This window comes from Pleurodeles waltl, chromosome 4_1 (genome assembly GCF_031143425.1).
Source record: "Pleurodeles waltl isolate 20211129_DDA chromosome 4_1, aPleWal1.hap1.20221129, whole genome shotgun sequence".
In the NCBI taxonomy this organism is placed as follows: domain Eukaryota; kingdom Metazoa; phylum Chordata; class Amphibia; order Caudata; family Salamandridae; genus Pleurodeles; species Pleurodeles waltl.
The window spans coordinates 41,025,187-41,050,249 of record NC_090442.1 but is presented as its reverse complement, the minus strand read 5'-3'; the positions used below and the strand labels follow the sequence as shown (position 1 = coordinate 41,050,249).

The 25,063-nt window shown below is 41.4% G+C and overlaps 4 non-coding genes across 4 annotated transcripts; all 4 read left to right on the top strand.

Moving 5' to 3' along the window:
• The first annotated feature begins 2,337 nt into the window (after positions 1 to 2,337).
• Positions 2,338 to 2,410, top strand: TRNAR-UCG (transfer RNA arginine (anticodon UCG)). The gene has a single exon. It is a non-coding gene; the product is annotated as a tRNA-Arg (tRNA).
• A 3,575-nt stretch (positions 2,411 to 5,985) lies between these two features.
• On the top strand, positions 5,986 to 6,058 carry TRNAQ-UUG (transfer RNA glutamine (anticodon UUG)). The gene has a single exon. It is a non-coding gene; the product is annotated as a tRNA-Gln (tRNA).
• A 1,751-nt stretch (positions 6,059 to 7,809) lies between these two features.
• Positions 7,810 to 7,882, top strand: TRNAR-UCG (transfer RNA arginine (anticodon UCG)). The gene has a single exon. It is a non-coding gene; the product is annotated as a tRNA-Arg (tRNA).
• A 16,685-nt stretch (positions 7,883 to 24,567) lies between these two features.
• On the top strand, positions 24,568 to 24,640 carry TRNAR-UCG (transfer RNA arginine (anticodon UCG)). The gene has a single exon. It is a non-coding gene; the product is annotated as a tRNA-Arg (tRNA).
• The last annotated feature ends 423 nt before the right edge of the window (positions 24,641 to 25,063 follow it).

Below are 25,063 nucleotides of genomic sequence, written 5' to 3'. Positions count from 1 at the left end.
TCACTGAAAAGAGTCATGCTGGTTACCCAAATGTGCAGCAACAGCTTTCTTTATTGAAATTAAACTTGGACTCACTTGAAATATTCTCTTTCAAAATGAATGTTTTGAGCTGCTGTTTATTTTATTTCTAGAGGTGGTGACAGGCTTTCAGGTACGTGCTTAGGTCAAGGCCCTGTTCATGTCACTTGTATAAGCTAATTCAGGGAGCAAATTAGCAAGTCAGGAAATGGGAAGTCTGAACTACTGTCAAAGCAGTTTCATTCTCTTTTCAAATAATCCAAAAATACCATTGCAGCATAAAACAGAGTATTCAATAAAAGAAGAAAGGAGGATTAACGGCAAAAAAGCACATCATAAGGAAATTATCTAGATATTGTTTGAAAAAACTCCTTTGATGGAAAGAAGATGAAGAACGGTATGGGATCCTGTCCTGCGCACCTGTAATTGATATGTTCCACATCCATTCATACCACCTAACCCTAAACACCCAAACATACTGCAGTTAGTGACCATGTGGCCTAATGGATAAGGCATCTGACTTCGGATCAGAAGATTGAGGGCTCGAGCCCCTTCGTGGTTGAGTCTATCTCTCACAGCACCCAACTTATCTTTACATACAAACTGGAGGCACACTCTTACAATACTCCTTTCACTTTCACTCTCACTCATTAAGAAAGCCCAATACAAACTGCACAATCAGGCACGTTATGCCTTCAGCATTGCTACTTTTCTGTCTTTCTGCCATACCAAAGTACCTCTTCATAAATGCCACGGATATGCAATACGTATGCAACAATATGACACAACACAATCATTCTTAACAGAACTGTGGTTAGATGCAGTGCAGGGAGTGTGTGCGTGCAGAAAGCAGAAACTAGGCATGTGTAGAAACTCTATGATTTTCGTCAGGAATAATGCAAATTGTCCCTCAGAAAAAATATAGTACTGGATAAGAATCATAAAGGATTGACACAATTGCTGCCTTTGCTGTTGCCCCAATTGTGTAATCTGTCAAGGACTTGTCTCTTCCAGATTGAGGCACCTAGTTGCAATTGTGTGGTATAAATCACCCTTACAACCATTTTTGCTATAAACTTGAGATCTTTCTGAGATACTATCTCACATACTTCTTTTGAATGAAGAACTCTGAAATTGTCACATTCCAATTTGTACGTCCTTAAAACTCTGCTGGTTATTCAAATGGGCAGATTGTTTTTTAAATTCCTTTCTGTCTCGAGTTGTAGTTATATTGATACAGAGGCATAATTGTTGAATGATATATATTGGTTTGATTGAAATATGTTCGTAGAGGTGGTGATAGGCTTTCTGTGTCTGTCTGAGAGCAAGGACCGGTTAACGTCTTTTTCCAAGAGCAATTTGTTGTGAAAGGTATCAGGCAAAGGAGTATGTATTGTGATGTGGTTCTCTGACTGCTTCTGTCCACTTGCCAAAAGTTCCAAGGCCCTATGATAGCACAAAAACGGTAAGATTGAAGTGGTGGGTGCCGGAGGTTTAAAATGGTCAGTTTAATTAAAGACAGAAAAGTGAAACGAATGACTGCAGAAATACTGTATGTGGCCATGAACTGAGATGAAAGGATGATTTTGGAACTCCGTCTTGCAGATTACCCTCAATGCGCAATGGATAGAGGACTACTCTCACAGACCAGGGTGTGAAAGTTTAAGTCTATCTGAGGTGCACACCCTGAACTAATACATTTTTGCTGAAACCCTAATCATATTGTTTACTCTTCCTCGTAGCAGCTTGCCAGGGTGATAGTATATTGCAACAGAACCATTCCACTTCTTCACTGAAAAGAGTAATGCTGGTTACCCAAATGTGCAGCGTGTCATTTTATACAGCTTTCTTTATTGAAATTAAACTTGGACTCACTTGAAATATTCTCTTTCAAAATTAATGTTTTGAGCTGCTGTGAATTTTATTTCTAGAGGTGGTGACAGGCTTTCAGGTACGTGCTTAGGTCAAGGCCCTGTTCATGTCACTTGTATAAGCTAATTCAGGGAGCAAATTAGCAAGTCAAGAAATGGGAAGTCTGAACTACTATTAAAGCAGTTTCATTCTCTTTTCAAATAATCCAAAAATACCATTGCAGCATAAAACAGAGTATTCAATAAAAGAAGAAGGAGGATTAACGGCAAAAAAGCACATCATAAGATATGAAACTTTGGAAATTATCTAGAGATTGTTTGAAAAAACTCCTTTGATGGAAAGAAGATGAAGAACGGTATGGGATCCTGTCCTGCGCACCTGTAATTGATATGTTCCACATCCATTCATACCACCTAACCCTAAACACCCAAACATATTGCAGTGAGTGACCATGTGGCCTAATGGATAAGGCGTCTGACTTCGGATCAGAAGATTGAGGGTTTGAGTCCCTTTATGGTTTAGTCTTTTTGTCACAGCACCCAACTTATCTTTACATACAAACTGGAAATACACTCTTACAATACTCATTTCACTCTCACTCATTAAGAAAGCCCAATGCAAACTGCACAATCAGTCACGTTATGCCATCAGCATTGCTACTTTTCTGTCTTTCTGCCATACCAAAGTACCTCTTCATAAATGCCACGGATATGCAATACGTATACAACAATATGTCATGGCACAATCATTCCGAACAGAACTGTGGGTAGACTCAGTGCAGGGAGTGTGTGCGTGCAGAAAGCAGAAACTATGCATGGGTAGAAGCTCTATGATTTTCTCCAGGAATAATGCAAATTGTCCCTCAGAAAAAGTATAGTACTAGAGAAGAATCATAAACGATTGACACAATTGCTGCCTTTGCTGTTGCCCCAGTTGTGTAATCTGTCAAGGACTGGTCTCTTGCAGATTGAGGCACCTAGTTGCAATTGTGTGGTAAAAATCACCCTTACAACCATTTTTGCTATAAACTTGAGATCTTTCTGAGATACTATCTCACAGACTTCTTTTGAATGAAGAACTCTGAAATTGTCACATTCCAATTTGTACGTCCTTAAAATTATGCTGGTTATTCAAAAGGGCAGATTGTTTTTTAAATTCCTTTCTGTCTCGAGTTGTAGTTATATTGATACAGAGGCATAATTGTTGAATGATATATATTGGTTTGATTGAAATATGTTCGTAGAGGTGGTGATAGGCTTTCTGTGTCTGTCTGAGAGCAAGAACCGGTTAATGTCTTTTTCCAAGAGCAGTTTGTTGTGAAAGGTATCAGGCAAAGGAGTATGTATTGTGATGTGGTTCTCTGACTGCTTCTGTCCACTTGCCAAAAGTTCCAAGGCCCTATGATAGCACAAAAACGGTAAGATTGAAGTGGTGGGTGCCGGAGGTTTAAAATGGTCAGTTTAATTAAAGACAGAAAAGTGAAACGAATGACTGCAGAAATACTGTATGTAGCCATGAACTGAGATGAAAGGATGATTTTGGAACTCTGTCTTGCAGATTACCCTCAATGCCGCAATGGATAGGGCACTACTCTCACAGACCAGGGTGTGTAAGTTTAAGTCTATCTGAGGTGCACACCCTGAACTAATAAATTTTTGCTGAAACCTAATCATATTGTTTACTCTTCCTCGTAGCAGCTTGCCAGGGTGATAGTATATTGCAACAGAACCATTCCACTTCTTCACTGAAAAGTGTCATGTTGGTTACCCAAATGTGCAGCGTGTCATTTTATACAGCTTTCTTTATTGAAATTAAACTTGGACTCACTTGAAATATTCTCTTTCAAAATGAATGTTTTGAGCTGCTGTGAATTTTATTTCCAGAGGTGGTGACAGCCTTTCAGGTACGTGCTTAGGTCAAGGCCCTGTTCATGTCACTTGTATAAGCTAATTCAGGGAGCAAATTAGCAAGTCAATAAATGGGAAGTCTGAACTACTGTCAAAGCAGTTTCATTCTCTTTTCAAATAATCCAAAAATACCATTGCAGCATAAAACAGAGTATTCAATAAAAGAAGAAGGAGGATTAACGGCAAAAAAGCACATCATAAGATATGAAACTTTGGAAATTATCTAGATATTGTTTGAAAAAACTCCTTTGATGGAAAGAAGATAAAGAACGGTATGGGATCCTGTCCTGCGCACCTGTAATTGATATGTTCCACATCCATTCATACCACCTAACCCTAAACACCCAAACATATTGCAGTCAGTGACCATGTGGCCTAATGGATAAGGCGTCTGACTTCGGATCAGAAGATTGAGGGTTCGCGTCCCTTCATGGTTGAGTCTTTTTGTCACAGCACCCAACTTATCTTTACATACAAACTGGAAATACACTCTTACAATAATCATTTCACTCTCACTCATTAAGAAAGCCCAATGCAAACTGCACAATCAGTCATGTTATACCTTCAGCATTGCTACTTTTCTGTCTTTCTGCCATACCAAAGTACCTCTTCATAAATGCCACGGATATGCAATACGTATACAACAATATGTCATGGCACAATCATTCCGAACAGAACTGTGGGTAGACTCAGTGCAGGGAGTGTGTGCGTGCAGAAAGCAGAAACTATGCATGGGTAGAAGCTCTATGATTTTCTCCAGGAATAATGCAAATTGTCCCTCAGAAAAAGTATAGTACTAGAGAAGAATCATAAACGATTGACACAATTGCTGCCTTTGCTGTTGCCCCAGTTGTGTAATCTGTCAAGGACTGGTCTCTTGCAGATTGAGGCACCTAGTTGCAATTGTGTGGTAAAAATCACCCTTGCAACCATTTTTGCTATAAACTTGAGATCTTTCTGAGATACTATCTCACATACTTCTTTTGAATGAAGAACTCTGAAATTGTCACATTCCAATTTGTACGTCCTTAAAACTCTGCTGGTTATTCAAATGGGCAGATTGTTTTTTAAATTCCTTTCTGTCTCGAGTTGTAGTTATATTGATACAGAGGCATAATTGTTGAATGATATATATTGGTTTGATTGAAATATGTTCGTAGAGGTGGTGATAGGCTTTCTGTGTCTGTCTGAGAGCAAGGACCGGTTAACGTCTTTTTCCAAGAGCAATTTGTTGTGAAAGGTATCAGGCAAAGGAGTATGTATTGTGATGTGGTTCTCTGACTGCTTCTGTCCACTTGCCAAAAGTTCCAAGGCCCTATGATGGCACAAAAACGGTAAGATTGAAGTGGTGGGTGCCGGAGGTTTAAAATGGTCAGTTTAATTAAAGACAGAAAAGTGAAACGAATGACTGCAGAAATACTGTATGTGGCCATGAACTGAGATGAAAGGATGATTTTGGAACTCTGTCTTGCAGATTACCCTCAATGCGCAATGGATAGAGCACTACTCTCACAGACCAGGGTGTGAAAGTTTAAGTCTATCTGAGGTGCACACCCTGAACTAATACATTTTTGCTGAAACCCTAATCATATTGTTTACTCTTCCTCGTAGCAGCTTGCCAGGGTGATAGTATATTGCAACAGAACCATTCCACTTCTTCACTGAAAAGAGTCATGCTGGTTACCCAAATGTGCAGCGTGTCATTTTATACAGCTTTCTTTATTGAAATTAAACTTGGACTCACTTGAAATATTCTCTTTCAAAATTAATGTTGTGAGCTGCTGTGAATTTTATTTCCAGAGGTGGTGACAGCCTTTCAGGTACGTGCTTAGGTCAAGGCCCTGTTCATGTCACTTGTATAAGCTAATTCAGGGAGCAAATTAGCAAGTCAATAAATGGGAAGTCTGAACTACTGTCAAAGCAGTTTCATTCTCTTTTCAAATAATCCAAAAATACCATTGCAGCATAAAACAGAGTATTCAATAAAAGAAGAAAGAGGATTAACGGCAAAAAAGCACATCATAAGATATGAAACTTTGGAAATTATCTAGATATTGTTTGAAAAAACTCCTTTGATGGAAAGAAGATAAAGAACGGTATGGGATCCTGTCCTGCGCACCTGTAATTGATATGTTCCACATCCATTCATACCACCTAACCCTAAACACCCAAACATATTGCAGTCAGTGACCATGTGGCCTAATGGGTAAGGCGTCTGACTTTGGATCAGAAGATTGAGGGTTCGCGTCCCTTCATGGTTGAGTCTTTTTGTCACAGCACCCAACTTATCTTTACATACAAACTGGAAATACACTCTTACAATAATCATTTCACTCTCACTCATTAAGAAAGCCCAATGCAAACTGCACAATCAGTCACGTTATACCTTCAGCATTGCTACTTTTCTGTCTTTCTGCCATACCAAAGTACCTCTTCATAAATGCCACGGATATGCAATACGTATACAACAATATGTCATGGCACAATCATTCCGAACAGAACTGTGGGTAGACTCAGTGCAGGGAGTGTGTGCGTGCAGAAAGCAGAAACTATGCATGGGTAGAAGCTCTATGATTTTCTCCAGGAATAATGCAAATTGTCCCTCAGAAAAAGTATAGTACTAGAGAAGAATCATAAACGATTGACACAATTGCTGCCTTTGCTGTTGCCCCAGTTGTGTAATCTGTCAAGGACTGGTCTCTTGCAGATTGAGGCACATAGTTGCAATTGTGTGGTAAAAATCACCCTTGCAACCATTTTTGCTATAAACTTGAGATCTTTCTGAGATACTATCTCACAGACTTCTTATGAATGAGGAACTCTGAAATTGTCACATTCCAATTTGTACGTCCTTAAAACTATGCTGGTTATTCAAATGGGCAGATTGTTTTTTAAATTCCTTTCTGTCTCGAGTTGTAGTTATATTGATACAGAGGCATAATTGTTGAATGATATATATTGGTTTGATTGAAATATGTTCGTAGAGGTGGTGATAGGCTTTCTGTGTCTGTCTGAGAGCAAGAACCGGTTAACGTCTTTTTCCAAGAGCAGTTTGTTGTGAAAGGTATCAGGCAAAGGAGTATGTATTGTGATGTGGTTCTCTGACTGCTTCTGTCCACTTGCCAAAAGTTCCAAGGCCCTATGATAGCACAGAAACTGTAAGATTGAAGTGGTGGGTGCCGGAGGTTTAAAATGGTCAGTTTAATTAAAGACAGAAAAGTGAAACGAATGACTGCAGAAATACTGTATGTGGCCATGAACTGAGATGAAAGGATGATTTTGGAACTCTGTCTTGCAGATTACCCTCAATGCCGCAATGGATAGGGCACTACTCTCACAGACCAGGGTGTGTAAGTTTAAGTCTATCTGAGGTGCACACCCTGAACTAATACATTTTTGCTGAAACCTAATCATATTGTTTACTCTTCCTCATAGCAGCTTGCCAGGGTGATAGTATATTCAACAGAACCATTCCACTTCTTCACTGAAAAGAGTCATGCTGGTTACCCAAATGTGCAGCGTGTCATTTTATACAGCTTTCTTTATTGAAATTAAACTTGGAGTCACTTCAAATATTCTCTTTCAAAATGAATGTTTTGAGCTGCTGTGAATTTTATTTCTAGAGGTGGTGACAGGCTTTCAGGTACGTGCTTAGGTCAAGGCCCTGTTCATGTCACTTGTATAAGCTAATTCAGGGAGCAAATTAGCAAGTCAAGAAATGGGAAGTCTGAACTACTGTCAAAGCAGTTTCATTCTCTTTTCAAATAATCCAAAAATACCATTGCAGCATAAAACAGAGTATTCAATAAAAGAAGAAAGGAGGATTAACGGCAAAAAAGCACAGCATAAGATATGAAACTTTGGAAATTATCTAGATATTGTTTGAAAAAACTCCTTTGATGGAAAGAAGATGAAGAACGGTATGGGATCCTGTCCTGCGCACCTGTAATTGATATGTTCCACATCCATTCATACCACCTAACCCTAAACACCCAAACATATTGCAGTCAGTGACCATGTGGCCTAATGGATAAGGCGTCTGACTTCGGATCAGAAGATTGAGGGTTCGAGTCCCTTCATGGTTGAGTCTTTTTCTCACAGCACCCAACTTATCTTTACATACAAACTGGAAACACACTCTTACAATACTCCTTTCACTCTCACTCATTAAGAAAGCCCAATGCAAACTGCACAATCAGTCACGTTATGCCATCAGCATTGCTACTTTTCTGTCTTTCTGCCATACCAAAGTACCTCTTCATAAATGCCACGGATATGCAATACGTATACAACAATATGACATGGCGCAATCATTCTGAACAGAACTGTGGGTAGATTCATTGCAGGGAGTGTGTGCGTGCAGAAAGCAGAAACTATGCATGGGTAGAAGCTCTATGATTTTCTCCAGGAATAATGCAAATTGTCCCTCAGAAAAAGTATAGTACTAGAGAAGAATCATAAAGGATTGACACAATTGCTGCCTTTGCTGTTGCCCCAGTTGTGTAATCTGTCAAGGACTGGTCTCTTGCAGATTGAGGCACCTAGTTGCGATTGTGTGGTATAAATCACCCTTACAACCATTTTTGCTATAAACTTGAGATCTTTCTGAGATACTATCTCACAGACTTCTTATGAATGAGGAACTCTGAAATTGTCACATTCCAATTTGTACGTCCTTAAAACTCTGCTGGTTATTTAAATGGGCAGATTGTTTTTTAAATTCTTTTCTGTCTCGAGTTGTAGTTATTTTGATACAGAGGCATAATTGTTGAATGATATATATTGGTTTGATTGAAATATGTTCGTAGAGGTGGTGATAGGCTTTCTGTGTCTGTCTGAGAGCAAGGACTGGTTAACGTCTTTTTCCAAGAGCAATTTGTTGTGAAAGGTATCAGGCAAGGGAGTATGTATTGTGATGTGGTTCTCTGACTGCTTCTGTCCACTTGCCAAAAGTTCCAAGGCCCTATGATAGCACAAAAACTGTAAGATTGAAGTGGTGGGTGCCGGAGGTTTAAAATGGTCAGTTTAATTAAAGACAGAAAAGTGAAACGAATGACTGCAGAAATACTGTATGTGGCCATGAACTGAGATGAAAGGATGATTTTGGAACTCTGTCTTGCAGATTACCCTCAATGCCGCAATGGATAGGGCACTACTCTCACAAACCAGGGTGTGTAAGTTTAAGTCTATCTGAGGTGCACACCCTGAACTAATACATTTTTGCTGAAACCTAATCATATTGTTTACTCTTCCTCGTAGCAGCTTGCCAGGGTGATAGTATATTGCAACAGAACCATTCCACTTCTTCACTGAAAAGAGTCATGCTGGTTACCCAAATGTGCAGCGTGTCATTTTATACAACTTTCTTTATTGAAATTAAACTTGGACTCACTTGAAATATTCTCTTTCAAAATGAATGTTTTGAGCTGCTGTGAATTTTATTTCTAGAGGTGGTGACAGCCTTTCAGGTACGTGCTTAGGTCAAGGCCCTGTTCATGTCACTTGTATAAGCTAATTCAGGGAGCAAATTAGCAAGTCAATAAATGGGAAGTCTGAACTACTGTCAAAGCAGTTTCATTCTCTTTTCAAATAATCCAAAAATACCATTGCAGCATAAAATAGAGTATTCAATAAAAGAAGAAAGGAGGATTAACAGCAAAAAAGCACATCATAAGATATGAAACTTTGGAAATTATCTAGATATTGTTTGAAAAAACTCCTTTGATGGAAAGAAGATGAAGAACGGTATGGGATCCTGTCCTGCGCACCTGTAATTGATTTGTTCCACATCCATTTATACCACCTAACCCTAAACACCCAAACATATGGCAGTCAGTGACCATGTGGCCTAATGGATAAGGCGTCTGACTTCGAAACAGAAGATTGAAGGTTCGAGTCCCTTCGTGGTTGAGTCTTTTTCTCACAGCACCCAAATTATCTTTACATACAAACTGTAAACACACTCTTACAATACTCCTTTCACTCTCACTCATTAAGAAAGCCCAATGCAAACTGCACAATCAGTCATGTTATGCCTTCAGCATTGCTACTTTTCTGTCTTTCTGCCATATCAAAGTACCTCTTCATAAACACGACAGATATGCAATACGTATACAACAATATGACACGCACAATCATTCTTAACAGAACTGTGGGTAGATGCAGTGCAGGGAGTGTGTGCGTGCAGAAAGCAGAAACTATGCATGCGTAGAAGCTCTATGATTTTCTCCAGGAATAATGCAAATTCTCCCTCAGAAAAAATATAGTACTGGAGAAGAATCATAAAGGATTGACACAATAGCTGCCTTTGCTGTTGCCCCAATTGTGTAATCTGTCAAGGACTGGTCTCTTGCAGATTGAGGCACCTAGTTGCAATTGTGTGGTATAAATCACCCTTACAACCATTTTTGCTATAAACTTGAGATCTTTCTGAGATACTATCTCACAGACTTCTTATGAATGAGGAACTCTGAAATTGTCACATTCCAATTTGTACGTCCTTAAAACTCTGCTGGTTATTCAAATGGGCAGATTGTTTTTTAAATTCCTTTCTGTCTCTAGTTGTAGTTATATTGATACAGAGGCAAAATTGTAGAATGATATATATTGGTTTGATTGAAATATGTTCGTAGAGGTGGTGATAGGCTTTCTGTGTCTGTCTGAGAGCAAGGACCGGTTAACGTCTTTTTCCAAGAGCAGTTTGTTGTGAAAGGTATCAGGCAAAGGAGTATGTATTGTGATGTGGTTCTCTGACTGCTTCTGTCCACTTGCCAAAAGTTCCAAGGCCCTATGATAGCACAAAAACGGTAAGATTGAAGTGGTGGGTGCCGGAGGTTTAAAATGGTCAGATTAATTAAAGACAGAAAAGTGAAACAAATGACTGCAGAAATACTGTATGTGGCCATGAACTGAGATGAAAGGATGATTTTGGAACTCTGTCTTGCAGATTACCCTCAATGCCGCAATGGATAGGGCACTACTCTCACAGACCAGGGTGTGTAAGTTTAAGTCTATCTGAGGTGCACACCCTGAACTAATACATTTTTGCTGAAACCTAATCATATTGTTTACTCTTCCTCGTAGCAGCTTGCCAGGGTGATAGTATATTGCAACAGAACCATTCCACTTCTTCACTGAAAAGAGTCATGCTGGTTACCCAAATGTGCAGCGTGTCATTTTATACAGCTTTCTTTATTGAAATTAAACTTGGACTCACTTGAAATAATCTCTTTCAAAATGATTGTTTTGAGCTGCTGTGAATTTTATTTCTAGAGGTGGTGACAGGCTTTCAGGTACGTGCTTAGGTCAAGGCCCTGTTCATGTCACTTGTATAAGCTAATTCAGGGAGCAAATTAGCAAGTCAAGAAATGGGAAGTCTGAACTACTGTCAAAGCAGTTTCATTGTCTTTTCAAATAATCCAAAAATACCATTGCAGCATAAAACAGAGTATTCAATAAAAGAAGAAAGGAGGATTAACGGCAAAAAAGCACATCATAAGATATGAAACTTTGGAAATTATCTAGATATTGTTTGAAAAAACTCCTTTGATGGAAAGAAGATGAAGAACGGTATGGGATCCTGTCCTGCGCACCTGTAATTGATATGTTCCACATCCAATCATACCACCTAACCCTAAACACCCAAACATATTGCAGTTAGTGACCATGTGGCCTAATGCGTAAGGTGTCTGACTTTGGATCAGAAGATTGAGGGTTCGAGTCTCTTTGTGGTTGAGTCTTTTCTCACAGCACCCAAATTATCTTTACATACAAACTGGAAACACACTCTTACAATACTCCTTTCACTCTCACTCATTAAGAAAGCCCAATGCAAACTGCACAATCAGTCAAGTTATGCCTTCAGCATTGCTACTTTTCTGTCTTTCTGCCATACCAAAGTACCTCTTCATAAACACCACGGATATGCAATACGTATACAACAATATGACACGGCACAATCATTCTTAACAGAACTGTGGGTAGATGCAGTGCAGGGAGTGTGTGCGTGCAGAAAGCAGAAACTATGCATGCGTAGAAGCTCTATGATTTTCTCCAGGAATAATGCAAATTGTCCCTCAGAAAAAATATAGTACTGGAGAAGAATCATAAAGGATTGACACAATTGCTGCCTTTGCTGTTGCCCCAATTGTGTAATCTGTCAAGGACTGGTCTCTTGCAGATTGAGGCACCTAGTTGCAATTGTGTGGAATAAATCACCCTTACAACCATTTTTGCTATAAACCTGAGATCTTTCTGAGATACTATCTCACAGACTTCTTATGAATGAGGAACTCTGAAATTGTCACATTCCAATTTGTACGTCCTTAAAACTCTGCTGGTTATTTAAATGGGCAGATTGTTTTTTACATTCCTTTCTGTCTCTAGTTGTAGTTATATTGATACAGAGGCATAATTGTTGAATGATATATATTGGTTTGATTGAAATATGTTCGTAGAGGTGGTGATAGGCTTTCTGTGTCTGTCTGAGAGCAAGGACCGGTTAACGTCTTTTTCCAAGAGCAGTTTGTTGTGAAAGGTATCAGGCAAAGGAGTATGTATTGTGATGTGGTTCTCTGACTGCTTCTGTCCACTTGCCAAAAGTTCCAAGGCCCTATGATAGCACAAAAACGGTAAGATTGAAGTGGTGGGTGCCGGAGGTTTAAAATGGTCAGTTTAATTAAAGACAGAAAAGTGAAACGAATGACTGCAGAAATACTGTATGTGGCCATGAACTGAGATGAAAGGATGATTTTGGAACTCTGTCTTGCAGATTACCCTCAATGCCGCAATGGATAGGGCACTACTCTCACAGACCAGGGTGTGTAAGTTTAAGTCTATCTGAGGTGCACACCCTGAACTAATACATTTTTGCTGAAACCTAATCATATTGTTTACTCTTCCTCGTAGCAGCTTGCCAGGGTGATAGTATATTGCAACAGAACCATTCCACTTCTTCACTGAAAAGAGTCATGCTGGTTACCCAAATGTGCAGCGTGTCATTTTATACAGCTTTCTTTATTGAAATTAAACTTGGACTCACTTGAAATATTCTCTTTCAAAATGATTGTTTTGAGCTGCTGTGAATTTTATTTCTAGAGGTGGTGACAGGCTTTCAGGTACGTGCTTAGGTCAAGGCCCTGTTCATGTCACTTGTATAAGCTAATTCAGGGAGCAAATTAGCAAGTCAATAAATGGGAAGTCTGAACTACTGTCAAAGCAGTTTCATTCTCTTTTCAAATAATCCAAAAATACCATTGCAGCATAAAATAGAGTATTCAATAAAAGAAGAAAGGAGGATTAACAGCAAAAAAGCACATCATAAGATATGAAACTTTGGAAATTATCTAGATATTGTTTGAAAAAACTCCTTTGATGGAAAGAAGATGAAGAACGGTATGGGATCCTGTCCTGCGCACCTGTAATTGATTTGTTCCACATCCATTTATACCACCTAACCCTAAACACCCAAACATATGGCAGTCAGTGACCATGTGGCCTAATGGATAAGGCGTCTGACTTCGAAACAGAAGATTGAAGGTTCGAGTCCCTTCGTGGTTGAGTCTTTTTCTCACAGCACCCAAATTATCTTTACATACAAACTGTAAACACACTCTTACAATACTCCTTTCACTCTCACTCATTAAGAAAGCCCAATGCAAACTGCACAATCAGTCATGTTATGCCTTCAGCATTGCTACTTTTCTGTCTTTCTGCCATATCAAAGTACCTCTTCATAAACACGACAGATATGCAATACGTATACAACAATATGACACGCACAATCATTCTTAACAGAACTGTGGGTAGATGCAGTGCAGGGAGTGTGTGCGTGCAGAAAGCAGAAACTATGCATGCGTAGAAGCTCTATGATTTTCTCCAGGAATAATGCAAATTCTCCCTCAGAAAAAATATAGTACTGGAGAAGAATCATAAAGGATTGACACAATAGCTGCCTTTGCTGTTGCCCCAATTGTGTAATCTGTCAAGGACTGGTCTCTTGCAGATTGAGGCACCTAGTTGCAATTGTGTGGTATAAATCACCCTTACAACCATTTTTGCTATAAACTTGAGATCTTTCTGAGATACTATCTCACAGACTTCTTATGAATGAGGAACTCTGAAATTGTCACATTCCAATTTGTACGTCCTTAAAACTCTGCTGGTTATTCAAATGGGCAGATTGTTTTTTAAATTCCTTTCTGTCTCTAGTTGTAGTTATATTGATACAGAGGCAAAATTGTAGAATGATATATATTGGTTTGATTGAAATATGTTCGTAGAGGTGGTGATAGGCTTTCTGTGTCTGTCTGAGAGCAAGGACCGGTTAACGTCTTTTTCCAAGAGCAGTTTGTTGTGAAAGGTATCAGGCAAAGGAGTATGTATTGTGATGTGGTTCTCTGACTGCTTCTGTCCACTTGCCAAAAGTTCCAAGGCCCTATGATAGCACAAAAACGGTAAGATTGAAGTGGTGGGTGCCGGAGGTTTAAAATGGTCAGATTAATTAAAGACAGAAAAGTGAAACAAATGACTGCAGAAATACTGTATGTGGCCATGAACTGAGATGAAAGGATGATTTTGGAACTCTGTCTTGCAGATTACCCTCAATGCCGCAATGGATAGGGCACTACTCTCACAGACCAGGGTGTGTAAGTTTAAGTCTATCTGAGGTGCACACCCTGAACTAATACATTTTTGCTGAAACCTAATCATATTGTTTACTCTTCCTCGTAGCAGCTTGCCAGGGTGATAGTATATTGCAACAGAACCATTCCACTTCTTCACTGAAAAGAGTCATGCTGGTTACCCAAATGTGCAGCGTGTCATTTTATACAGCTTTCTTTATTGAAATTAAACTTGGACTCACTTGAAATAATCTCTTTCAAAATGATTGTTTTGAGCTGCTGTGAATTTTATTTCTAGAGGTGGTGACAGGCTTTCAGGTACGTGCTTAGGTCAAGGCCCTGTTCATGTCACTTGTATAAGCTAATTCAGGGAGCAAATTAGCAAGTCAAGAAATGGGAAGTCTGAACTACTGTCAAAGCAGTTTCATTGTCTTTTCAAATAATCCAAAAATACCATTGCAGCATAAAACAGAGTATTCAATAAAAGAAGAAAGGAGGATTAACGGCAAAAAAGCACATCATAAGATATGAAACTTTGGAAATTATCTAGATATTGTTTGAAAAAACTCCTTTGATGGAAAGAAGATGAAGAACGGTATGGGATCCTGTCCTGCGCACCTGTAATTGATATGTTCCACATCCAATCATACCACCTAACCCTAAACACCCAAACATATTGCAGTTAGTGACCATGTGGCCTAATGCGTAAGACGTCTGACTTTGGATCAGAAGATTGAGGGTTCGAGTCTCTTTGTGGTTGAGTCTTTTCTCACAGCACCCAAATTATCTTTACATACAAACTGGAAACACACTCTTACAATACTCCTTTCACTCTCACTCATTAAGAAAGCCCAATGCAAACTGCACAATCAGTCAAGTTATGCCTTCAGCATTGCTACTTTTCTGTCTTTCTGCCATACCAAAGTACCTCTTCATAAACACCACGGATATGCAATACGTATACAACAATATGACACGGCACAATCATTCTTAACAGAACTGTGGGTAGATGCAGTGCAGGGAGTGTGTGCGTGCAGAAAGCAGAAACTATGCATGCGTAGAAGCTCTATGATTTTCTCCAGGAATAATGCAAATTGTCCCTCAGAAAAAATATAGTACTGGAGAAGAATCATAAAGGATTGACACAATTGCTGCCTTTGCTGTTGCCCCAATTGTGTAATCTGTCAAGGACTGGTCTCTTGCAGATTGAGGCACCTAGTTGCAATTGTGTGGAATAAATCACCCTTACAACCATTTTTGCTATAAACCTGAGATCTTTCTGAGATACTATCTCACAGACTTCTTATGAATGAGGAACTCTGAAATTGTCACATTCCAATTTGTACGTCCGTAAAACTCTGCTGGTTATTCAAATGGGCAGATTGTTTTTTACATTCCTTTCTGTCTCTAGTTGTAGTTATATTGATACAGAGGCATAATTGTTGAATGATATATATTGGTTTGATTGAAATATGTTCGTAGAGGTGGTGATAGGCTTTCTGTGTCTGTCTGAGAGCAAGGACCGGTTAACGTCTTTTTCCAAGAGCAGTTTGTTGTGAAAGGTATCAGGCAAAGGAGTATGTATTGTGATGTGGTTCTCTGACTGCTTCTGTCCACTTGCCAAAAGTTCCAAGGCCCTATGATAGCACAAAAACGGTAAGATTGAAGTGGTGGGTGCCGGAGGTTTAAAATGGTCAGTTTAATTAAAGACAGAAAAGTGAAACGAATGACTGCAGAAATACTGTATGTGGCCATGAACTGAGATGAAAGGATGATTTTGGAACTCTGTCTTGCAGATTACCCTCAATGCCGCAATGGATAGGGCACTACTCTCACAGACCAGGGTGTGTAAGTTTAAGTCTATCTGAGGTGCACACCCTGAACTAATACATTTTTGCTGAAACCTAATCATATTGTTTACTCTTCCTCGTAGCAGCTTGCCAGGGTGATAGTATATTGCAACAGAACCATTCCACTTCTTCACTGAAAAGAGTCATGCTGGTTACCCAAATGTGCAGCGTGTCATTTTATACAGCTTTCTTTATTGAAATTAAACTTGGACTCACTTGAAATATTCTCTTTCAAAATGATTGTTTTGAGCTGCTGTGAATTTTATTTCTAGAGGTGGTGACAGGCTTTCAGGTACGTGCTTAGGTCAAGGCCCTGTTCATGTCACTTGTATAAGCTAATTCAGGGAGCAAATTAGCAAGTCAAGAAATGGGAAGTCTGAACTACTGTCAAAGCAATTTCATTCTCTTTTCAAATAATCCAAAAATACCATTGCAGCATAAAACAGATGTGAGAAAACAGGGCTGATTGCAGAGGCCCCATAACTTTTTGCCCCCATTTTCCTCTTTTTGCTGGTGTTTTCCTGACTTTGATGGTCCCCTGGGTACTGCTAACCAGGACCAGGTTCGTCCCGGTGAAGAAAAACTTCAAAATAAAGACTAAGTCAGAAGGTAACTTTTTAACCGAGGCCTCCCGCGACCTGTAGCCGAGCAGGGCTCCACCGCGGTCGGCCTGAAAGTTTGACTTTGCCCCGGTCGAGGTGCAACCAGATAACCCGATTGGCGCTTTTTGTTTCTAAGCGCTAGAAAAGTAATAATTCTTTAAAAATTCATATCTCCGGTTCCCCTGAACCGATTTTAATCGTTTTTGTGTCATTTTAAAGATAAATTTATAAATTGGTTTTGGATTTTTAAACTATTTCCTGTGTTTTATTTAATTACTGTTTTTTGATATTTGAATGCTTTTCACTTTGTCTCCTAAGTTAAGCCTTGACGCTCGTTGCCAAGCTACCAAGGGTTGAGCTGGGATTAATTTACTGAGACCTAACTGTACCTATGTGGAGGTTAGTGGCTTGTTGCTAGGTGTAGGTACCTACCTGCCCTACCAATAACCCATTTTCCAACATAATTGGAAGCAGCGACGGGATCCTGTACTTGTGTTCAATATCACGTTACAGTTTTAGGTAAAACAAATTAAAAATCCTTTAAATTGTCCTAGTGCAAAAATTGTTTTTAATTTTTAATTTGGATTAATTTCAATTATTGAATTTTTGTAATTTTTCTAAATTCTTGTTTCCAATTTTTGCAAAAAGTTTTTGTTGACACAAAACTAGGGAACCATGGAGCTTGATCTGGCTAGCCTACCCACACTGACAGTAGTCCAGCTTAGGGGGTTGTGTATTGAAAGAGGGTTGCCTGCAACCACTGATCTCAGGAAGCAAATCCTGATCACATCCCTGACAGCATGGGCTGAGGCCCAAGAGGTAGAGTCAGAAGAAGCTCCAGAGGAGGGAGAAAGAAGGGAGGATGCAAGCTCTAACCACTCAGGGGAGGGAAGGCATCTGAGCCCAAGTGAGGATGAGGAAGAACGGTCCTCAGTAAATACAGTCACTAGGGGCAGATCCAAAGCTATTGGTGGGAAGGGGGTTCTTTCAGGAGGAGAGAACCCATCCATCAGAGAAAGAGAGCTGGAGGCCCAGCTAGCATACATAGCTTTGGAAGCAGAGAAGCTGGCCATAGAAAAGAAAAAGTGGGCATACAAAGAGAAAAGAGATGGAAGCAGTGATAAAGAAGCTGAGGTGTACATGGGTGGGGGAGTTTGCCCCAGGTTACCCAAGGGGGTAGTTCCTGCTTATGTAGAGGGGGATGACATAGATAAGTGGCTGGGGGCCTTTGAGAGGGCACTCCAAATGAGAAGGGTTAGGCCTCAATACTGGGGTTCCCTTTTGTGGGAGTTGGTCCCCAACTCAGGGAGGGATAGGCTTCTGACCTTAAGGGGGGAGGAGGCAGATTCATACCCTAGTATGAAGAGGTGCTTAGCCAAGAAGTTTGGTCTGACCCCAGAGCAATATAGAATGAAGTTCAGGGACACCCAGAAGGTCAGTACCCAGTCTTGGGTTGACTTTGTGGACATTTCACTAAAGGCACTAGAGGGCTGGATTATTGGTAACAAAGTAGATACTTATGAGGGGTTATACAATCTGATCATGAGAGAGCACATCTTGACCAATTGTACCCAAGAAAGGTTACGCCAGCATCTAGTGGACTCTAAGCAGAAAAACCCTAGAGAGCTAGGGGAGACAGCTGATGAGTGGTTGAGAACCAGGGTGGTTGTCAAGTCCCAGGGGGGAGACTCCAAGAAGGGGGGGACAGGTCCCCAAAAACCTAAGGAGGGAGGTGGTAAGCCCACCACAGAGACTCCCTCTTTACCCCAGAACCCTAAGAAGGAGGAGAGTAAATCCCACTCCCACTCTGACAAACAGAGACAGAGAGACCCAGGGTTAAAAAAGCTCTTGGACAGTAGGGCTTGCTTTGACTGTCAGCAGACAGGTCACTTCAGAGGAGATGCATCCTGTCCAAAGAAGGTGGTTAGCACTGGGCTGTCCAGTGTAGACATAGAGGAGGATTCCTCAGATGATGAAGTCCTCCTAGCATTGAGCTGGGAGACAGGACCAGATGGTAAGCTGGTGATCCCTGAGGGTGGGAGTAGGCACTTCCACCACATTCAAGTGAATGGGATCCCTACCACTGGCCTGAGAGACACCTGTGCCAGTCACACTATAGTGAGTGGCCGGTTAGTGACCCCAGACATGTATGTCCCAGGAAAGACAAAGAAAGTCAGGATAACCACAGGGGAGGTCACCTCCAAACCTGTAGCCATAGTGCCCCTAGAGAGGGAGGGTATCCTTGACTGGATTAGGGTGGTAGTCAGTGCTGACCTTCCCCTAGATTGTATCCTGGGCAATGACCTCCCAGAGGTGAGTCTGGTCACAGGTGGGGTGGTCGCCCAGGGCGCCCCCCCAACCCAAAGTCCTGGGGAGTCAGTCCCTACAGTTAGGAGACAGGGGTCCCCAAGAAAAGGAAAGAAGAAAAGGAAGGGTAGGCCACTCTTAAAGAGGGTTCCAGGGAGCCAAAGGCCTTCTGCCCCAGTAGGGGGGAAGCCCAGAGTTGGCACTGGTGAGGCCTCCCCTGACCCTAAGGAAGTCCTGAGTAGTCAGGCAGCTGTCCAGATGCAGGGTGTTGCCCCTGCACTGACAGAAGGGAGAGTGGAAGGAGGGTGTCTGCCACAGGAGGTGGTAGCCCCCCACTCTAGACAGCAAGAGGGGTGCCAGGACCCCAAAGATGCCCCTAAAGCAGCTCAGCCACCTGTCAGTGGAGAGCTTAGGGTGTGGTTCTGGGTACTGACAGCTGTCAGTAGCCTCTGCTGGGTGCTAGCCTTCCTGGCAGCACTGTACTTGGCCTGGGAGGCAGACCCCAGGGCCAATAGCAAAGTAGGCCCCCTGACCCTATTGGTCATGGTGGGGTTGCTCAAGTGTTGGGTGACCTCTTTGGGTAAGCTAGGTGTTGCCCTAGCAAAGTTTGGAGTAGGGGAGGTGGGCACCTCACTACCCAAGTTGGCAGAGAGAAAGGAGGAAGACCCCCCTAGAGGGAAGTTTCAGTTTGAGTTGGGTCCTTTTACTGTTGGGATGGCTTCACTACCCATAGGGAGTGACCCTGACAGGAGGATATAAGGCAGAGTAGGCCCTGCAAAGGGACAGCTAGTTTTCTTCACTGTCTTCCTCGCCTAACAAGCCAGGAAGACTCTCCCAGGGTTGGGCTGAGTCTCCTGGGTGTGTGGGCTGGGGGGGGGGGGTTGTGTGAGAAAACAGGGCTGATTGCAGAGGCTCCATAACTTTTTGCCCCCATTTTCCTCTTTTTGCTGGTGTTTTCCTGACTTTGATGGTGCCCTGGGTACTGCTAACCAGTCCCAGGGCCTGTGCTCTGTGTAAAATGGATATGCAAATTAGGCTAATTATAATTGGCTAAGTTAACCTATCTTTAAGTCCCTAGTATATGGTAGGGCATGTAGGTTTAGGGACCACAGCATAGGTGGTGCACACCTAGGTGCACTGCTGAGGTGCCCAGTGTCATTTTAAAAGCAAGCCTGCCTTCCTGGCTGCTTTTAAATTAAAGTTATATGCAAATTCGACTTTGGAATTAAAGGTACTTCCAAAGTCTTAAACTACCTTATTTTTACATATAAGTCACCCCTAAGGTGTGCCCTATGTGCCCCTAGGGCTGGGTGCCATGTAACTATAAGCAGGGACTTTATAAAAATAGATTTATAAGCCCTGGTGAGGTAAAAACAGCCAAATTCGTTTTTCCCTCATTGAAGTAAATGGCCTTCATAGGCTAGAATGGGCAGACTTTATTTTAAATTTTAAAGTCTCCTTAAATGTTACATACCAAGAATTTGGTATCAAATTGATTGTTGTAATAAATCCCACAACTTCCAGTAAAAAGTTTAGACTTTACCTAAAAAGTTGCCAATTTCAGCTCTGCATTGTTTTTGCTGCTGTGCTCTGATTGGCCAGCCTGCAGCAGCTTCTGCCAGGCTGCCTTGATGAGGTGTGAAGTGGCCAGGCTTCACACAAAGGAATGTGCTTGGGGGAGAGAATCTCCCCTCAGCAGATGGTGAGGCAGGAAGGGGGAGGGCTGCCGAACTGGTCTTCAAAGGCAGAGAAGGACATTTGGAGCACCCAGCAACACCCCCACATCCTGCAACCCCAGACAATTAGGTGCCCCCTTGATTAGATTAGGAGAGGGCAGGAGAGGGGTGTGTTTATGATTTTTAGCCACACCAGTGGGTGGGCTCAGCCAGATGTAACCTCCAAAAATCAGATTCATCCATGTTGGATTTTTAGAGACTGTTGCCTTCTGGGATGGATTTTTGCCACACTTCCCAGGAAGTGGTCATCACAGGGGGACGACCCTGTCCCTGATTGGAGAACCAGGGCCCCCCTGCTTTTCACCCAGGAGCAAGGATAAAACTGGCAGACCTGCACCCACACCTCAGATCCCCTCCAGAATTCAACAAGAAAGGAACTAAAGAAGAAGAAGGACTGCCCTGCTGGACCCCTGGCCTGCACCTGGACCCTGCACTCAGAAGGACTGCACCAGCTGCACACTTGGGCTTCACCACAAGAAGGACTTTGCCTGGCTTCAACTGGTTCAAGGAGGGACTCTCTGTTTGCTACAGGTGAAAAATTGCTAAACCAGAGTCCCCTGCACCAACTCCTGAAGAAAGCGACCAGCTGACCACTGTCCAGTGGCCAAAAAGGAGTTTGCGCCAGGTGCATTCTGGGAGTTGAAGTCCGCACCCCCCAAGGACCATCACAGAACTTCTGGACCCTTGGGGTGAGCTGTGGACCCCAAAAGAACCTTAAAAGAACATCTGGGTGAAGCCCCAGAAGTTTGGAAAAGATTTGAGAATTTTTGGAAAAAAGCTCCAGAGAGGGACCGACCCGCCGTGGAAATTCTAGCCGGCTTGCCTCAACCGCGACCCGGCCTGACTTCGTGGTTCGTCCCGGTAAAGAAAAACATCCAAAAAAGAGACTAAGTCCGAACGTAAAAAGTTGACCGGGACCTCCCAGCCATCGTATCCGAGAAGGGCTCCATGGACGTCGGATCAAGATCTAGGTTTACCCCGGTCGAAGGATTTTCATCTCGAAAAAACGACTAAGTCCGAAGGTAAAAGTCTCCACCGAGGAAACCCACATCGCGTATCCGGAGAAGGGCTCCAGGAGGTCGGATTCAACTGGCAGGTTCGTCCCGGTGAAGAAAAACTTCAAAATAAAGACTAAGTCAGAAGGTAACTTTTTAACCGAGGCCTCCCGCGACCTGTAGCCGAGCAGGGCTCCATCGCGGTCGGCCTGAAAGTTTGACTTTGCCCCGGTCGAGGTGCAACCAGATAACCCGATTGGCGCTTTTTGTTTCTAAGCGCTAGAAAAGTAATAATTCTTTAAAAATTCATATCTCCGGTTCCCCTGAACCGATTTTAATCGTTTTTGTGTCATTTTAAAGATAAAAATATAAACTATTTTTATAAATTGGTTTTGGATTTTTAAACTGTTTCCTGTGTTTTATTTAATTACTGTTTTGTGATATTTGAATGCTTTACACTTTGTCTCCTAAATTAAGCCTTGACGCTCGTTGCCAAGCTACCAAGGGTTGAGCTGGGATTAATTTACTGAGACCTAACTGTACCTATGTGGAGGTTAGTGGCTTGTTGCTAGGTGTAGGTACCTACCTGCCCTACCAATAACCCATTTTCCAACAACAGAGTATTCAATAAAAGAAGAAGGGAGGATTAACGGCAAAAAAGCACATCATAAGATATGAAACTTTGGAAATTATCTAGATATTGTTTGAAAAAACTCCTTTGATGGAAAGAAGATGAAGAACGGTATGGGATCCTGTCCTGAGCACCTGTAATTGATATGTTCCACATCCAATCATACCACCTAACCCTAAACACCCAAACATATTGCAGTCAGTGACCATGTGGCCTAATGCATAAGGCGTCTGACTTCGGATCAGAAGATTGAGGGTTCGAGTCCCTTCGTGGTGGAGTCTTTTTCTCTCAGCACCCAAATTATCTTTACATACAAACTGGAAACACACTCTTACAATACTCCTTTCACTCTCACTCATTAAGAAAGCCCAATGCAAACTGCACAATCAGTCACGTTATGCCTTCAGCATTGCTACTTTTCTGTCTTTCTGCCATTTCAAAGTACCTCTTCATAAACGCCACGGATATGCAATACGTATACAACAATATGACACGGCACAATCATTCTTAACAGAACTGTGGGTAGATGCAGTGCAGGGAGTGTGTGCGTGCAGAAAGCAGAAACTATGCATGCGTAGAAGCTCTATGATTTTCTCCAGGAATAATGCAAATTGTCCCTCAGAAAAAATACAGTACTGGAGAAGAATCATAAAGGATTGACACAATTGCTGCCTTTGCTGTTGCCCCAATTGTGTAATCTGTCAAGGACTGGTCTCTTGCAGATTGAGGCACCTAGTTGCAATTGTGTGGTATAAATCACCCTTACAACCATTTTTGCTATAAACTTGAGATCTTTCTGAGATACTATCTCACAGACTTCTTATGAATGATGAACTCTGAAATTGTCACATTCCAATTTGTACGTCCTTAAAACTCTGCTGGTTATTCAAATGGGCAGATTGTTTTTTAAATTCCTTTCTGTCTCTAGTTGTAGTTATATTGATACAGAGGTATAATTGTTGAATGATATATATTGGTTTGATTGAAATATGTTCGTAGAGGTGGTGATAGGCTTTCTGTGTCTGTCTGAGAGCAAGGACCGGTTAACGTCTTTTTCCAAGAGCAGTTTGTTGTGAAAGGTATCAGGCAAAGGAGTATGTATTGTGATGTGGTTCTCTGACTGCTTCTGTCCACTTGCCAAAAGTTCCAAGGCCCTATGATAGCACAAAAATGGTAAGATTGAAGTGGTGGGTGCCGGAGGTTTAAAATGGTCAGTTTAATTAAAGACAGAAAAGTGAAACGAATGACTGCAGAAATACTGTATGTGGCCATGAACTGAGATGAAAGGATGATTTTGGAACTCTGTCTTGCAGATTACCCTCAATGCCGCAATGGATAGGGCACTACTCTCACAGACCAGGGTGTGTAAGTTTAAGTCTATCTGAGGTGCACACCCTGAACTAATACATTTTTGCTGAAACCTAATCATATTGTTTACTCTTCCTCATAGCAGCTTGCCAGGGTGATAGTATATTCAACAGAACCATTCCACTTCTTCACTGAAAAGAGTCATGCTGGTTACCCAAATGTGCAGCGTGTCATTTTATACAGCTTTCTTTATTGAAATTAAACTTGGAGTCACTTCAAATATTCTCTTTCAAAATGAATGTTTTGAGCTGCTGTGAATTTTATTTCTAGAGGTGGTGACAGGCTTTCAGGTACGTGCTTAGGTCAAGGCCCTGTTCATGTCACTTGTATAAGCTAATTCAGGGAGCAAATTAGCAAGTCAAGAAATGGGAAGTCTGAACTACTGTCAAAGCAGTTTCATTCTCTTTTCAAATAATCCAAAAATACCATTGCAGCATAAAACAGAGTATTCAATAAAAGAAGAAAGGAGGATTAACGGCAAAAAAGCACAGCATAAGATATGAAACTTTGGAAATTATCTAGATATTGTTTGAAAAAACTCCTTTGATGGAAAGAAGATGAAGAACGGTATGGGATCCTGTCCTGCGCACCTGTAATTGATATGTTCCACATCCATTCATACCACCTAACCCTAAACACCCAAACATATTGCAGTCAGTGACCATGTGGCCTAATGGATAAGGCGTCTGACTTCGGATCAGAAGATTGAGGGTTCGAGTCCCTTCATGGTTGAGTCTTTTTCTCACAGCACCCAACTTATCTTTACATACAAACTGGAAACACACTCTTACAATACTCCTTTCACTCTCACTCATTAAGAAAGCCCAATGCAAACTGCACAATCAGTCACGTTATGCCATCAGCATTGCTACTTTTCTGTCTTTCTGCCATACCAAAGTACCTCTTCATAAATGCCACGGATATGCAATACGTATACAACAATATGACATGGCGCAATCATTCTGAACAGAACTGTGGGTAGATTCATTGCAGGGAGTGTGTGCGTGCAGAAAGCAGAAACTATGCATGGGTAGAAGCTCTATGATTTTCTCCAGGAATAATGCAAATTGTCCCTCAGAAAAAGTATAGTACTAGAGAAGAATCATAAAGGATTGACACAATTGCTGCCTTTGCTGTTGCCCCAGTTGTGTAATC